The 13,764-nt window shown below is 45.2% G+C and overlaps 12 non-coding genes and 1 pseudogene across 12 annotated transcripts; all 13 read right to left on the reverse strand.

Annotated features, from left to right (window-relative positions):
• Nucleotides 1–1,612: 1,612 nt before the first annotated feature.
• On the reverse strand, nucleotides 1,613–1,731 carry LOC142993688 (5S ribosomal RNA). The gene has a single exon (XR_012961206.1). It is a non-coding gene; the product is annotated as a 5S ribosomal RNA (ribosomal RNA).
• A 245-nt stretch (nucleotides 1,732–1,976) lies between these two features.
• LOC142993618 (5S ribosomal RNA) lies at nucleotides 1,977–2,095 on the reverse strand. The gene has a single exon (XR_012961139.1). It is a non-coding gene; the product is annotated as a 5S ribosomal RNA (ribosomal RNA).
• Nucleotides 2,096–2,334: 239 nt separating this feature from the next.
• LOC142993801 (5S ribosomal RNA) lies at nucleotides 2,335–2,453 on the reverse strand (annotated as a pseudogene).
• A 463-nt stretch (nucleotides 2,454–2,916) lies between these two features.
• LOC142993728 (5S ribosomal RNA) lies at nucleotides 2,917–3,035 on the reverse strand. The gene has a single exon (XR_012961245.1). It is a non-coding gene; the product is annotated as a 5S ribosomal RNA (ribosomal RNA).
• A 245-nt stretch (nucleotides 3,036–3,280) lies between these two features.
• Nucleotides 3,281–3,399, reverse strand: LOC142993646 (5S ribosomal RNA). The gene has a single exon (XR_012961166.1). It is a non-coding gene; the product is annotated as a 5S ribosomal RNA (ribosomal RNA).
• Nucleotides 3,400–3,644: 245 nt separating this feature from the next.
• On the reverse strand, nucleotides 3,645–3,763 carry LOC142993741 (5S ribosomal RNA). Its single transcript, XR_012961258.1, has one exon. It is a non-coding gene; the product is annotated as a 5S ribosomal RNA (ribosomal RNA).
• An 814-nt stretch (nucleotides 3,764–4,577) lies between these two features.
• LOC142993846 (5S ribosomal RNA) lies at nucleotides 4,578–4,696 on the reverse strand. Its single transcript, XR_012961306.1, has one exon. It is a non-coding gene; the product is annotated as a 5S ribosomal RNA (ribosomal RNA).
• A 463-nt stretch (nucleotides 4,697–5,159) lies between these two features.
• LOC142993724 (5S ribosomal RNA) lies at nucleotides 5,160–5,278 on the reverse strand. Its single transcript, XR_012961241.1, has one exon. It is a non-coding gene; the product is annotated as a 5S ribosomal RNA (ribosomal RNA).
• Nucleotides 5,279–5,523: 245 nt separating this feature from the next.
• LOC142993669 (5S ribosomal RNA) lies at nucleotides 5,524–5,642 on the reverse strand. Its single transcript, XR_012961188.1, has one exon. It is a non-coding gene; the product is annotated as a 5S ribosomal RNA (ribosomal RNA).
• Nucleotides 5,643–6,102: 460 nt separating this feature from the next.
• LOC142993770 (5S ribosomal RNA) lies at nucleotides 6,103–6,221 on the reverse strand. Its single transcript, XR_012961286.1, has one exon. It is a non-coding gene; the product is annotated as a 5S ribosomal RNA (ribosomal RNA).
• A 245-nt stretch (nucleotides 6,222–6,466) lies between these two features.
• LOC142993847 (5S ribosomal RNA) lies at nucleotides 6,467–6,585 on the reverse strand. Its single transcript, XR_012961307.1, has one exon. It is a non-coding gene; the product is annotated as a 5S ribosomal RNA (ribosomal RNA).
• Nucleotides 6,586–7,048: 463 nt separating this feature from the next.
• LOC142993717 (5S ribosomal RNA) lies at nucleotides 7,049–7,167 on the reverse strand. Its single transcript, XR_012961234.1, has one exon. It is a non-coding gene; the product is annotated as a 5S ribosomal RNA (ribosomal RNA).
• Nucleotides 7,168–7,412: 245 nt separating this feature from the next.
• On the reverse strand, nucleotides 7,413–7,531 carry LOC142993670 (5S ribosomal RNA). Its single transcript, XR_012961189.1, has one exon. It is a non-coding gene; the product is annotated as a 5S ribosomal RNA (ribosomal RNA).
• Nucleotides 7,532–13,764: the final 6,233 nt, after the last annotated feature.

The following is a 13,764-nucleotide window of genomic DNA, read 5'->3' on the forward strand; positions in this document are numbered from 1 at the left end:
TATCTTCTCCAATCAGCTCCAGCGCGAGCGTTAAATTTTGCTGAAACTCTTCAGCTTTATCCTTAATAATCCGTATCTCTTCCTCTCTGATGATTTCTCTCTCCTGCCCTCTTCCTCCTTCCGCATTTTCGGCTACGTCAGGAGCTGTCACCGCACGTGTGTCCTCCATTTCTCCCGTCATATTCTGACCGTCCACGGTCCTGTACGCCCGATCGTCTTTCACCATCGGCTCGTTTGCCTCGGCCGTCCGGTCCGGGCCCGGTGCAGCGACTCTGGCTCCCTTTCCTCTGGTTCTCACCATACTTGGAGCACAGTATAAACTATTTTCCATCAGGAAAACACAAACCAAACAAACAAATAACTTAAAGTGTCCCCCAGACAGTCAAAACTGCTGGGGGTGGCTCCAAAAACCGAGCTATCAAAGAAACGAAAAATCTGGGCTTAAAGAAACGCCACAGTTTAAACTCAAAATCAAAATTGCCGCACAGGATCAGTCAAAATACACGCACGCCTGGAGCTCACACACACCTCCTCTTACTTCCGTGTTCAGAGTGGTATGGCCGTAAACGAGGAGCGCAGCCACACAGAGGCTCTTTATAGGTGAGACAGACCCAGTTCAAGTCACCGTGTACACATGACTACACTCAAGTTCATGTATATCACAATTTACATGATGCCTTCATCAGAAGAACACAGAAGCCTCTATCTCCTTCCTTTTCACAGATATGGGCTTTTCAAGTTTTCTCTAGTTTCAAGAATCGATGACCCGCGGGTCAACATTTTTAGAAAATTTTCAATATTCCCCAATTTGCCCCAAATTTACACAAATTGATGGCATTTCTGTCTGGATGCTGCGTCTGAAATTTTAGCTCTCTATCTCCTTCCTTGTCACAGATATGGGCTTTTAAAGTTTTCTCCAGTTTCAAAAATCGATGACCCGGGTGTCAACTTTTTTCCAAAATTTTCAATATTCCCCAATTTGCCCCAATTTACACACATTGATGGCATTTCTGCCTGGATGCTGCGTCTGAAATTTTAGCTCTCTATCTCCTTCCTTGTCACAGATATGGGCTTTTCAAGTATCTCCAGTTTCAAAAATCGATGACCACATTTTTAGAAAATTTTCAATATTCCCCAATTTGCCCCAAATTTACACACATTGATGGCATTTCTGCCTGGATGCTGCGTCTGCAATTTTAGCTCTCTATCTCCTTCCTTGTCACAGATATTGGCTTTTAAAGTTTTCTCCAGTTTCAAAAATTGATGACCCGGGTCAACATTTTTAGAAAATTTTCAATATTCCCCAATTTGCCACAAATTTACACACATTGATGGCATTTCTGCCTGGATGCTGCGCACTTTCATCATCATCATCATCATCATCATCATCATCATCATCATCGTCACACAGTGGCTCGTGTACTTCACTTCTCATGTGCATTCAATCTTCTCATATTATGCCCATGTGCAATACTCATTTTCTGAATGTATGCTTTCATATAAGATAAGATAAGATACAACTTTATTCTCCCGAGGGAAATTGCGTGTTGACAGAGGGAGTGTAACATGAGGGAGGAGGACCAGGTGAGGCCTGCTGCTCAGAGGGCCAAAATGCTTACGGCACCGGGTATTCCCAAGCGGTCTCCCATCTAAGTACTAACCTGGCCCGACGCTGATTAGCTTCCGAGATCAGAAGAGATCGGGCGTGTTCAGAGTGGTATGGCCGTAAACGAGGAGAGCAGCCACACAGAGGCTCTTTATAGGTGAGACAGACCCAGTTCAAGTCACCGTGTACGCATGACTACAATCAAGTTCATGTATATCCCAATTTACATGATGCCTTCATCAGAAAAACACTAACATTTCAGATAAGATAAGATACAACTTTATTCTCCCGAGGGAAATTGCGTGTTCACAGAGGGAGTGAAACATGAGGGAGGAGGACCAGGTGAGGCCTGCTGCTCAGAGGGCCAAAATGCTTACGGCACCGGGTATTCCCAGGCGGTCTCCCATCCAAGTACTAACCTGGCCCGACGCCGATTAGCTTCCGAGATCAGACGAGATCGGGCGTGTTCAGAGTGGTATGGCCGTAAACGAGGAGAGCAGCCACACAGAGGCTCTTTATAGGTGAGACAGACCCAGTTCAAGTCACCGTGTACACATGACTACACTCAAGTTAATGTATATCACAATTTACATGATGCCTTCATCAGAAGAACACTAACATTTCTGATAAGATAAGATACAACTTTATTCTCCCGAGGGAAATTGCGTGTTCACAGAGGGAGTGAAACGAGGAGGACCAGGTGAGGCCTGCGGCTCAGAGGGCCAAAATGCTTACTGCACCGGGTATTCCCAGGCTGTCTCCCATCCAAGTACTAACCTGGCCCGACGCTGATTAGCTTCCGAGATCAGACGAGATCGGGCGTGTTCAGAGTGGTATGTCCGTAAACGAGGAGAGCAGCCACACAGAGGCTCTTTATAGGTGAGACAGACCCAGTTCAAGTCACCGTGTACACATGACTACACTCAAGTTCATGTATATCACAATTTACATGATGCCTTCATCAGAAACACACATTTCTGGATAATAAAGTCTTACCTAATGAAACTGATAATCATCACATAGAACATACAGAGGGACCACTTACATCTCTGACGCTCACTTTTATCCTCATCATCATCATCATCATCATCATCATCATCGTCACACAGTGGCTCCTGTACTCTACTCCCCATGTGCATTCAATCATCTCATATTATGCCCATGTGCAATACTCATTTTCTGAATGTATGCTTTCATATAAGATAAGATAAGATACAACTTTATTCTCCCGAGGGACATTGGTTGTTGACAAAGGGAGTGAAACATGAGGGAGGAGGACCAGGTGAGGCCTGCTGCTCAGAGGGCCAAAATGCTTACGGCAGCGGGTATTCCCAGGCGGTCTCCCATCCAAGTACTAACCTGGCCCGACGCTGCTTAGCTTCCGAGATCAGACGAGATCAGGCGTGTTCAGAGTGGTATGGCCGTAAACGAGGAGAGCAGCCACACAGAGGCTCTTTATAGGTGAGACAGACCCAGTTCAAGTCACCGTGTACGCATGACTACACTCAAGTTCATGTATATCACAATTTACATGATGCCTTCATCAGAAGAACACTAACATTTCAGATAAGATAAGATACAACTTTATTCTCCCGAGGGAAATTGCGTGTTGACAGAGGGAGTGAAACATGAGGGAGGAGGACCAGGTGAGGCCTGCTGCTCAGAGGGCCAAAATGCTTACGGCACCGGGTATTCCCAGGTGGTCTCCCATCCAAGTACTAACCTGGCCCGACGCTGATTAGCTTCCGAGATCAGACGAGACCGGGCGTGTTCAGAGTGGTATGGCCGTAAACGAGGAGAGCAGCCACACAGAGGCTCTTTATAGGTGAGACAGACCCAGTTCAAGTCACCGTGTACACATGACTACACTCAAGTTCATGTATATCACAATTTACATGATGCCTTCATCAGAAGAACACTAACATTTCTGATAAGATAAGATACAACTTTATTCTCCCGAGGGAAATTGCGTGTTCTCAGAGGGAGTGAAACATGAGGGAGGAGGACCAGGTGAGGCCTGCTGCTCAGAGGGCCAAAATGCTTACTGCACCAGGTATTCCCAGGCGGTCTCCCATCCAAGTGCTAACCTGGCCCGACGCTGCTTAGCTTCCGAGATCAGACGAGATCGGGCGTGTTCAGAGTGGTATGGCCGTAAACGAGGAGAGCAGCCACACAGAGGCTCTTTATAGGTGAGACAGACCCAGTTCAAGTCACCGTGTACACATGACTACACTCAAGTTCATGTATATCACGATTTACATGATGCCTTCATCAGAAGAACACTAACATTTCAGAAAAGATAAGATACAACTTTATTCTCCCGAGGGAAATTGCGTGTTGACAGAGGGAGTGAAACATGAGGGAGGAGGACCAGGTGAGGCCTGCTGCTCAGAGGGCCAAAATGCTTACGGCACCGGGTATTCCCAGGCGGTCTCCCATCCAAGTACTAACCTGGCCCGACGCTGCTTAGCATCCGAGATTGTGCGTGTTCAGAGTGGTACGGCCTTAAACGAGGACAGCAGCCACACAGAGGCTCTTTATAGGTGAGACAGACCCAGTTCAAGTCACCGTGTACACATGACTACACTCAAGTTCATGTATATCACAATTTACATGATGCCTTCATCAGAAACACACATTTCTGGATAATGAAGTCTTACCTAATGAAACTGATAATCATCACATAGAACATAAAGAGGGACCACTAACATCTCTGACGCTCACTTTCATCATCATCATCATCATCATCATCATCATCATCGTCACACAGTGGCTCGTGTACTTCACTTCTCATGTGCATTCAATCATCTCATATTATGCCCATGTGCCATACTCATTTTCTGAATGTATGCTTTCATATAAGATAAGATAAGATACAACTTTATTCTCCCGAGGGAAATTGCGTGTTCACAGAGGGAGTGAAACATGAGGGAGGAGGACCAGGTGAGGCCTGCTGGTCAGAGGGCCAAAATGCTTACGGCACCGGGTATTCCCAGGCGGTCTCCCATCCAAGTACTAACCTGGCCCGACGCTGATTAGCTTCCGAGATCAGACGAGATCGGGCGTGTTCAGAGTGGTATGGCCGTAAACGAGGAGAGCAGCCACACAGAGGCTCTTTATAGGTAAGACAGACCCAGTTCAAGTCACCGTGTACACATGACTACACTCAAGTTCATGTATATCACAATTTACATGATGCCTTCATCAGAAACACACATTTCTGGATAATAAAGTCTTACCTAATGAAACTGATAATCATCACATAGAAAATACAGAGGGACCACTTACATCTCTGACGCTCACTTTTATCCTCATCATCATCATCATCATCATCATCATCATCGTCACACAGTGGCTCCTGTACTTCACTCCCCATGTGCATTCAATCATCTCATATTATGCCCATGTGCAATACTCATTTTCTGAATGTATGCTTTCATATAAGATAAGATAAGATACCACTTTATTCTCCCGAGGGACATTGGTTGTTCACAGAGGGAGTGAAACATGAGGGAGGAGGACCAGGTGAGGCCTGCTGCTCAGAGGGCCAAAATGCTTACGGCACCGGGTATTCCCAGGCGGTCTCCCATCCAAGTACTAACCTGGCCCGACGCTGCTTAGCTTCCGAGATCAGACGAGATCAGGCGTGTTCAGAGTGGTATGGCCGTAAACGATGAGAGCAGCCACAAAGAGGCTCTTTATAGGTGAGACAGACCCAGTTCAAGTCACCGTGTACACATGACTACACTCAAGTTCATGTATATCACAATTTACATGATGCCTTCATCAGAAGAACACTAACATTTCAGATAAGATAAGATACAACTTTATTCTCCCGAGGGAAATTGCGTGTTGACAGAGGGAGTGAAACATGAGGGAGGAAGACCAGGTGAGGCCTGCTGCTCAGAGGGCCAAAATGCTTACGGCACCGGGTATTCCCAGGCGGTCTCCCATCCAAGTACTAACCTGGCCCGACACTGCTTAGCTTCCCAGATCAGACGAGATCGGGCGTGTTCAGAGTGGTATGGCCGTAAACGAGGAGAGCAGCCACACAGAGGCTCTTTATAGGTGAGACAGACCCAGTTCAAGTCACCGTGTACACATGACTACACTCAAGTTCATGTATATCACAATTTACATGATGCCTTCATCAGAAACACACATTTCTGGATAATGAAGTCTTACCTAATGAAACTGATAATCATCACATAGAACATAAAGAGGGACCACTAACATCTCTGACGCTCACTTTCATCATCATCATCATCATCATCATCATCATCATCGTCACACAGTGGCTCGTGTACTTCACTTCTCATGTGCATTCAATCATCTCATATTATGCCCATGTGCCATACTCATTTTCTGAATGTATGCTTTCATATAAGATAAGATAAGATACAACTTTATTCTCCCGAGGGACATTGGGTGTTGACAGAGGGAGTGAAACATGAGGGAGGAGGACCAGGTGAGGCCTGCTGCTCAGAGGGCCAAAATGCTTACGGCACCTGGTATTCCTAGGCGGTCTCTCATCCAAGTACGAACCTGGCCCGACACTGCTTAGCTTCCGAGATCAGACGAGATCAGGCATGTTCAGAGTGGTATGGCCGTAAACGAGGAGAGCAGCCACACAGAGGCTCTTTATAGGTGAGACAGACCCAGTTCAAGTCACCGTGTACGCATGACTACACTCAAGTTCATGTATATCCCAATTTACATGATGCCTTCATCAGAAAAACACTAACATTTCAGATAAGATAAGATACAACTTTATTCTCCCGAGGGAAATTGCGTGTTCACAGAGGGAGTGAAACATGAGGGAGGAGGACCAGGTGAGGCCTGCTGGTCAGAGGGCCAAAATGCTTACGGCACCGGGTATTCCCAGGCGGTCTCCCATCCAAGTACTAACCTGGCCCGACGCTGATTAGCTTCCGAGATCAGACGAGATCGGGCGTGTTCAGAGTGGTATGGCCGTAAACGAGGAGAGCAGCCACACAGAGGCTCTTTATAGGTGAGACAGACCCAGTTCAAGTCACCGTGTACACATGACTACACTCAAGTTCATGTATATCACAATTTACATGATGCCTTCATCAGAAACACACATTTCTGGTTAATAAAGTCTTACCTAATGAAACTGATAATCATCACATAGAACATACAGAGGGACCACTTACATCTCTGACGCTCACTTTTATCCTCATCATCATCATCATCATCATCATCATCATCGTCACACAGTGGCTCCTGTACTTCACTCCCCATGTGCATTCAATCATCTCATATTATGCCCATGTGCAATACTCATTTTCTGAATGTATGCTTTCATATAAGATAAGATAAGATACCACTTTATTCTCCCGAGGGACATTGGTTGTTCACAGAGGGAGTGAAACATGAGGGAGGAGGACCAGGTGAGGCCTGCTGCTCAGAGGGCCAAAATGCTTACGGCACCGGGTATTCCCAGGCGGTCGCCCATCCAAGTACTAACCTGGCCCGATGCTGCTTAGCTTCCGAGATCAGAAGAGATCAGGCGTGTTCAGAGTGGTATGGCCGTAAACGATGAGAGCAGCCACACAGAGGCTCTTTATAGGTGAGACAGACCCAGTTCAAGTCACCGTGTACACATGACTACACTCAAGTTCATGTATATCACAATTTACATGATGCCTTCATCAGAAGAACACTAACATTTCAGATAAGATAAGATACAACTTTATTCTCCCGAGGGAAATTTCGTGTTGACAGAGGGAGTGAAACATGAGGGAAGAAGACCAGGTGAGGCCTGCTGCTCAGAGGGCCAAAATGCTTACGGCACCGGGTATTCCCAGGCGGTCTCCCATCCAAGTACTAACCTGGCCCGACACTGCTTAGCTTCCCAGATCAGACGAGATCGGGCGTGTTCAGAGTGGTATGGCCGTAAACGAGGAGAGCAGCCACACAGAGGCTCTTTATAGGTGAGACAGACCCAGTTCAAGTCACCGTGTACACATGACTACACTCAAGTTCATGTATATCACAATTTACATGATGCCTTCATCAGAAACACACATTTCTGGATAATGAAGTCTTACCTAATGAAACTGATAATCATCACATAGAACATAAAGAGGGACCACTAACATCTCTGACGCTCACTTTCATCATCATCATCATCATCATCATCATCATCATCGTCACACAGTGGCTCGTGTACTTCACTTCCAGTGCATTCAATCATCTCATATTATGCCCATGTGCCATACTCATTTTCTGAATGTATGCTTTCATATAAGATAAGATAAGATACAACTTTATTCTCCCGAGGGACATTGGGTGTTGACAGAGGGAGTGAAACATGAGGGAGGAGGACCAGGTGAGGCCTGCTGCTCAGAGGGCCAAAATGCTTCCTGCACCGGGTATTCCTAGGCGGTCTCTCATCCAAGTACGAACCTGGCCCGACGCTGCTTAGCTTCCGAGATCAGACGAGATCAGGCGTGTTTTTTTTTTTTTCTTTTATTATCAAAAAAATAAATATTTTTACAAATACATTTTACACAAGTAAATACAAGTCATTTCAAATCAAATCAAATTATTTCCAACAATCCATAACACCATTCATCACATCTTTTTTTTTTTTCTTTTTTTTTCCTTCACCCATCACCCCTCACCCTTGACCTATTGACATTTGCACCCCACCCTGATTTCCACACACAAATAGACAGTTATCTTCCAGCACCTTTTGTTTGAAAGTCTTGTCCCCACCATCCCACAGCAGACTCACATTCCTTTTCATAAAGTTACAGAAAAATCTCCAGATGTTCACTTTTTTGTCCTCGAAATGTGAATAGTTTCTCCGAAGTCTGATGACATGTTTGGCATAACTCAGAATGTAATTGATAAGCCATTTGTTCACCCCTGCTTTCCTTTCCTTATACCCAAATAGAAAAAACCTCTCCCATTTTTCCTTTTCCGTGATTGTGACTCTACATTTTTGAAAGCATTGGTCCAGTTTCTCAAAAAACACTTTTAACTCCTTACATTCAAAAATAAAGTGCCTAAATGTCTCCACTTCCACCTCACATATATCACAAACCTTGCTGTTGAGTCTATTTATCTGGTTTAGCACCAAATTGACAAATATTCTATTGTGTCTGAGCCTGAAATTTGTATCAAAGCACTCTGATGAAATGAACTTCACATTTAGATCTGACCAAATGTGCTCCCTCTGAAGCCCATGGAACTGCCTTAGCCATACTTCCTCAGCTGCCGCTTTCTTCTTTTCCTTTCCCAAAAACACTCTATATAGTATCTTGGAGTTAACTGATCGTATGTCATGCTCTTTCCCTCCTTGGATGAGGGAGAAACTGACCAACTCCAGAGCCTTCTCTGCCCTCCTCCCCTTCACCAGCGCCACCCAGCTACGAGGTAACCCCTCTAAAATTCTCTGGCATAGTCTTTTGATCTCTATTGGTCTCACTTTCCCTAATCTTCCCCTGACCTCCTGGATTACTTCCTCCTGCAGAAATCCACCACCTCTTTGGATAAAGTGCTTCACCTGATTTAAACCTAGTTCCTCCAAGTACCTCCCTGAAAATACCTTCCCCTGACACCTTATTGCCGGATTTCTGAAAACTGGTTGGTGTAACACCTGCTCCGCAGTCTCACATCTAAACTTTAAATCCCCCAGTAAAATATTCCACGCTTCAAGTATTTCCCCTGTAAATGCATTAACCTGTGCTCTTTCCCTTTGCTCCGTTTCCCTACATAGATTAAACACTCCTCTATTATCCCACCCCTGTAGGCAAGAGTCGAGGCACTTCTGCCACGCGTAAATCTTTGCGTTTCCCATAAATTTCCCTAACAGTCGAATCCGTGCACTAAGCTTTTTACTTTTCAGGTCCACCAATTTCAAACCGCCCTCCTTCTGCCCATTGATGAGCACCTTCCTGGCTATCAAATGCTGTTTTTTATTCCAGATGAAAGCACTCATCATGTCATTCAGCTTTCCTATTACCCTGTCCGGCATTTCACAGACTCTTAGCGCATACTGACACTTGGACAGGAGGAGGGTGTTAGTTACTATCACTTTACCCCTTAGATTCAATTTCCTCCCGGACCAGAAATCCAATCGCATTTTGATTTTTCCCTCTATTTCACCCCACGTTTGTTTTGTTGCTGCATCTCGATTCTTACCTACGTATACACCCAAAACCTTCACCATTTCATTTCTCTTTACAAAATTCCATTTATTTACACAATCGAAACCATCACCAAAGCCCATTAGCTCGGTTTTTTCCGCATTGATTTTGGCCCCAGATGCCCTCTCATAGCACTCTACATGCTGCAGCACCCTGTCTACACTCCTCTCATCCCTAACCGTAATACTTATGTCATCTGCGTACTGGTAGATTTTCGTGTCCGTTTTATCTTCCATTTCAATCCCCAAAATCCCTGGGTCCCTCCTAATGAGGGCAGACAAGGGTTCTGCCGCTATGGAGTATAACATAGCTGAAAGCGGGCATCCTTGCCTGATTGACCTCTCCAGAGCGAAGCTCTCAGTTAACCTCCCGTTTATTTTCACCCTACTGATGGCATTCCTATATATTAACCTAATCCATTTAGTGAAACCTTCCCCGAAACCCATCTTTCCCAGTGTTTTAAACAAAAAATCATGATCCACCCTATCAAACGCCTTCTCTAAATCAACCCCTATGTACAGCCCTCCCTTCTGATTCATTTTGTCAAAGATGTCCTGGATCGATAAGATGATGTCACTAATGTCTCTCCCTACCACACCATAACACTGACAGGGATTCACCACTGTGCCTATCACCTCCTTCAATCTGTTTGCCAGGATTTTAGCCAGTATTTTATAATCTGTATTTAGCAGACTAATTGGCCTATAATTCCCCAAATCCCCTTTGTCACCCTTATTCTTATACACCACTCGGATTAGCCCCGTGAAGAAGTCCCCAGATGCTTTCCCCTCCCGCTCCATGCATTGAAAGATTCTCAGGAGAATTGGCTTTATCACCTGTTTAAAGGTGATGTAAAATTCCCCCGATAACCCATCCAGCCCTGGACTTTTGTTCTTATTCAAACCATTTATTGCTCTTTCCAATTCTTCCTCTGTTATGTTTTTATCACAGTCTGCTCTGTCCTCTTCCCCTAATTTTTTTTCTATCCCTTCAAAAACACTGTGGTCTGTAGAGTTTACCTCCATCTTTGAAAAAAGTTTTTTAAAATGTTTATGAGCCACCTCCAGCATTTCCCCTGTCTTCTCCATTGTCTTACCCTCTTCATTTTTCAGGTTTTGCAGATGAGCTTTCTTTTGCTGTCTTTTTTCAAGCCCTAAAAAGAAACTTGTATTCTTTTACCCTTCTAAAATATCCTTCATCCTTGATCTGATAGCTGCCCCTCTGCTCCGTTTCTTCTCAAGCTCATCTAATTGTTTTCTCAGCATGAGATATTTTAGATTGTTGAAGTTTTCCTCTGCAATCGACCTTTCCAGCTCTTTATTAATCTGGTCTCTTAAACTATACTCAGTCCTTCTTTCCTTCTCCATTTTATTTTTACAATAGTTTATTGTCACTTTTTTGATGTGCAATTTCACCTCCTCCCACCACTCCCCCATATTTATGCAACCCCCCCCGAGTTCTCTTTTTCTTTCTTTCAGTAGATTTTCAACTTTCTCCCTATATTTTCCATCCAGCAAAACACTGTTATTTAAACACCATAACCCTCCACCTTTGTGCTCTTTCTCCCCCAGCTCCACCCATAACCTTGCATGATCGCTAAACCCTGTGAACTCATACCAGCATTTTGAAATCTTTTTTTCCAGCCCAGATGCTAATAGACATAAGTCAATCCTGGACTGTTTAAGTTTCCCCAGAACCGTCTGTCGTCTGGAAAAGCCCCTTTCTCCCATATTGCGCACCCTCCACAGATCTACCAGGTTGAAATAGTCAAAAAGCTCATTTAGCGATTTCCTACTTATATCACTTTTGTATGTATTGTTGCTTGATATATCCAACCTCGTAAGTGCACAGTTAAAATCCCCCACTACACAAATGTTCCCTCCCAAATGCGGTTTTAGTTGATCAAAGAAAATTCCACGCTTGTTGTCCTCATTCGATGCATAAATATTCAAAAGTTTGTAAAGCACATTCCTGTAAATAAATTCAATACCGATCACCCTTCCCTCATCATCCTTCACTATTTCCTTAACATTTTGGATCTTATCTCCTTTCGCAAAAATAGCGACTCCGGCTCGTCCATTTACACCGTTGTTTGCCCACACTTTTCCAGCCCATGTATCCCTCAGATAGCTTCTCCACTCCCTTGTCCACCTAGTCTCTTGTACACAGAGGATGTCAAAAGTATCCACCCTTAAAACATCTCTCATCTTGTTAATACATCTTAAGCCGTTTGTGTTTTGCGATAGTATTTTTAACATTGTAAATACATAGAGATAAATCAGGCCCATCATCTTTATGCTACAGTTCACGTCTTACTTTTTCCTCTTTTTGATCCCCTTGTCTTCAGCATCCATTGCAGTCTTCTCTTCCCCAGCTCCTGGCTGTTTCCGAGGTCCATATCAGACTCCGAGTTCCCCGACTCTTGAGACCCCGTCAAGCATATCTCTGAGTCTGATTCTGGGGGCCGCTGAAGTTGAACAATTTTCACCTTCCTCTCCTTTCTCTCCGATGTATCCACACTCTGCCCCTCTGCTGCGTCTCCATGTCCCGGCACCTCAGCTGTCGATCCTCTCACCTCCATTCCTTGCTCTCCGTCCGACTCCAGTATGTCTCTTCCTTTCTCCGCTTCCCCCTCCGCACGATCCTTCTCGGTCTCCTCCCTCTCAGAGATATTCTCTCTCGATTCTTCCTGCTCCTCACGTTGCTTTCCTCCCGTCCCTGGAGCATGATCAACGTCCTCACAAACACATCTGCTGCTCTCCTTTTTGCAGCTCTGGCATTTGTTCCCTCTGCCCATGCACTCCCTTGCATAGTGCCCCTGCTCTCCACATTTTCTACAAAGGAAATCTGGACAGTCCCTCAGGATATGACCAGTCTGTATGCACTGTCTGCACACTTTCACCTGTTTGTCGTGCAAAACTCTGAAGAACTCTGCTCCAAAAGCCGTCTCAAACTTGGTCGAATATGGAAGTGATTGGACCGTCTCCGTGAATTTAACTTTCACGTATCTTGTTCCGTCAGCAATTCTAGTTCCCGGCCACATTCTCCTGATGATCGGGGATACTGCACTCACTCCCCAGCTGTTCAGCTTGCCCAGAATGACGCTGTCCGTGATATACGCCGGCAGCCCCAGAAACGAGACCACCAGCTCATCATTACATAACTCCTTGGACATGATCGCGGTCTGTCCAATTTTTATGCCGTCCAATAGTCTTTCTTTCCCCTTCGGGTGATTCATTGTGATCTCATATTTATTTCTGCCCGTGTACCGGCAGGCGATGATTTTCCCACAAGTGTCTTGTATTGCCTGGATCAGCTCCATTGCGGTCACTTTATCTTCTCCAATCAGCTCCAGCGCGAGCGTTAAATTTTGCTGAAACTCTTCAGCTTTATCCTTAATAATCCGTATCTCTTCCTCTCTGATGATTTCTCTCTCCTGCCCTCTTCCTCCTTCCGCATTTTCGGCTACGTCAGGAGCTGTCACCGCACGTGTGTCCTCCATTTCTCCCGTCATATTCTGAACGTCCACGGTCCTGTACGCCCGATCGTCTTTCACCATCGGCTCGTTTGCCTCGGCCGTCCGGTCCGGGCCCGGTGCAGCGACTCTGGCTCCCTTTCCTCTGGTTCTCACCATACTTGGAGCACAGTATAAACTATTTTCCATCAGGAAAACACAAACCAAACAAACAAATAACTTAAAGTGTCCCCCAGACAGTCAAAACTGCTGGGGGTGGCTCCAAAAACCGAGCTATCAAAGAAACGAAAAATCTGGGCTTAAAGAAACGCCACAGTTTAAACTCAAAATCAAAATTGCCGCACAGGATCAGTCAAAATACACGCACGCCTGGAGCTCACACACACCTCCTCTTACTTCCGTGTTCAGAGTGGTATGGCCGTAAACGAGGAGCGCAGCCACACAGAGGCTCTTTATAGGTGAGACGGACCCAGTTCAAGTCACCGTGTACACATGACTACACT

The sequence above is a fragment of the Genypterus blacodes genome, unplaced genomic scaffold (genome assembly GCF_046128005.1).
Source record: "Genypterus blacodes isolate CSIRO-AG114 ecotype Tasmania unplaced genomic scaffold, CSIRO-AGI_Gbla_v1 ptg000028l_1, whole genome shotgun sequence".
In the NCBI taxonomy this organism is placed as follows: Eukaryota; Metazoa; Chordata; class Actinopteri; order Ophidiiformes; family Ophidiidae; genus Genypterus; species Genypterus blacodes.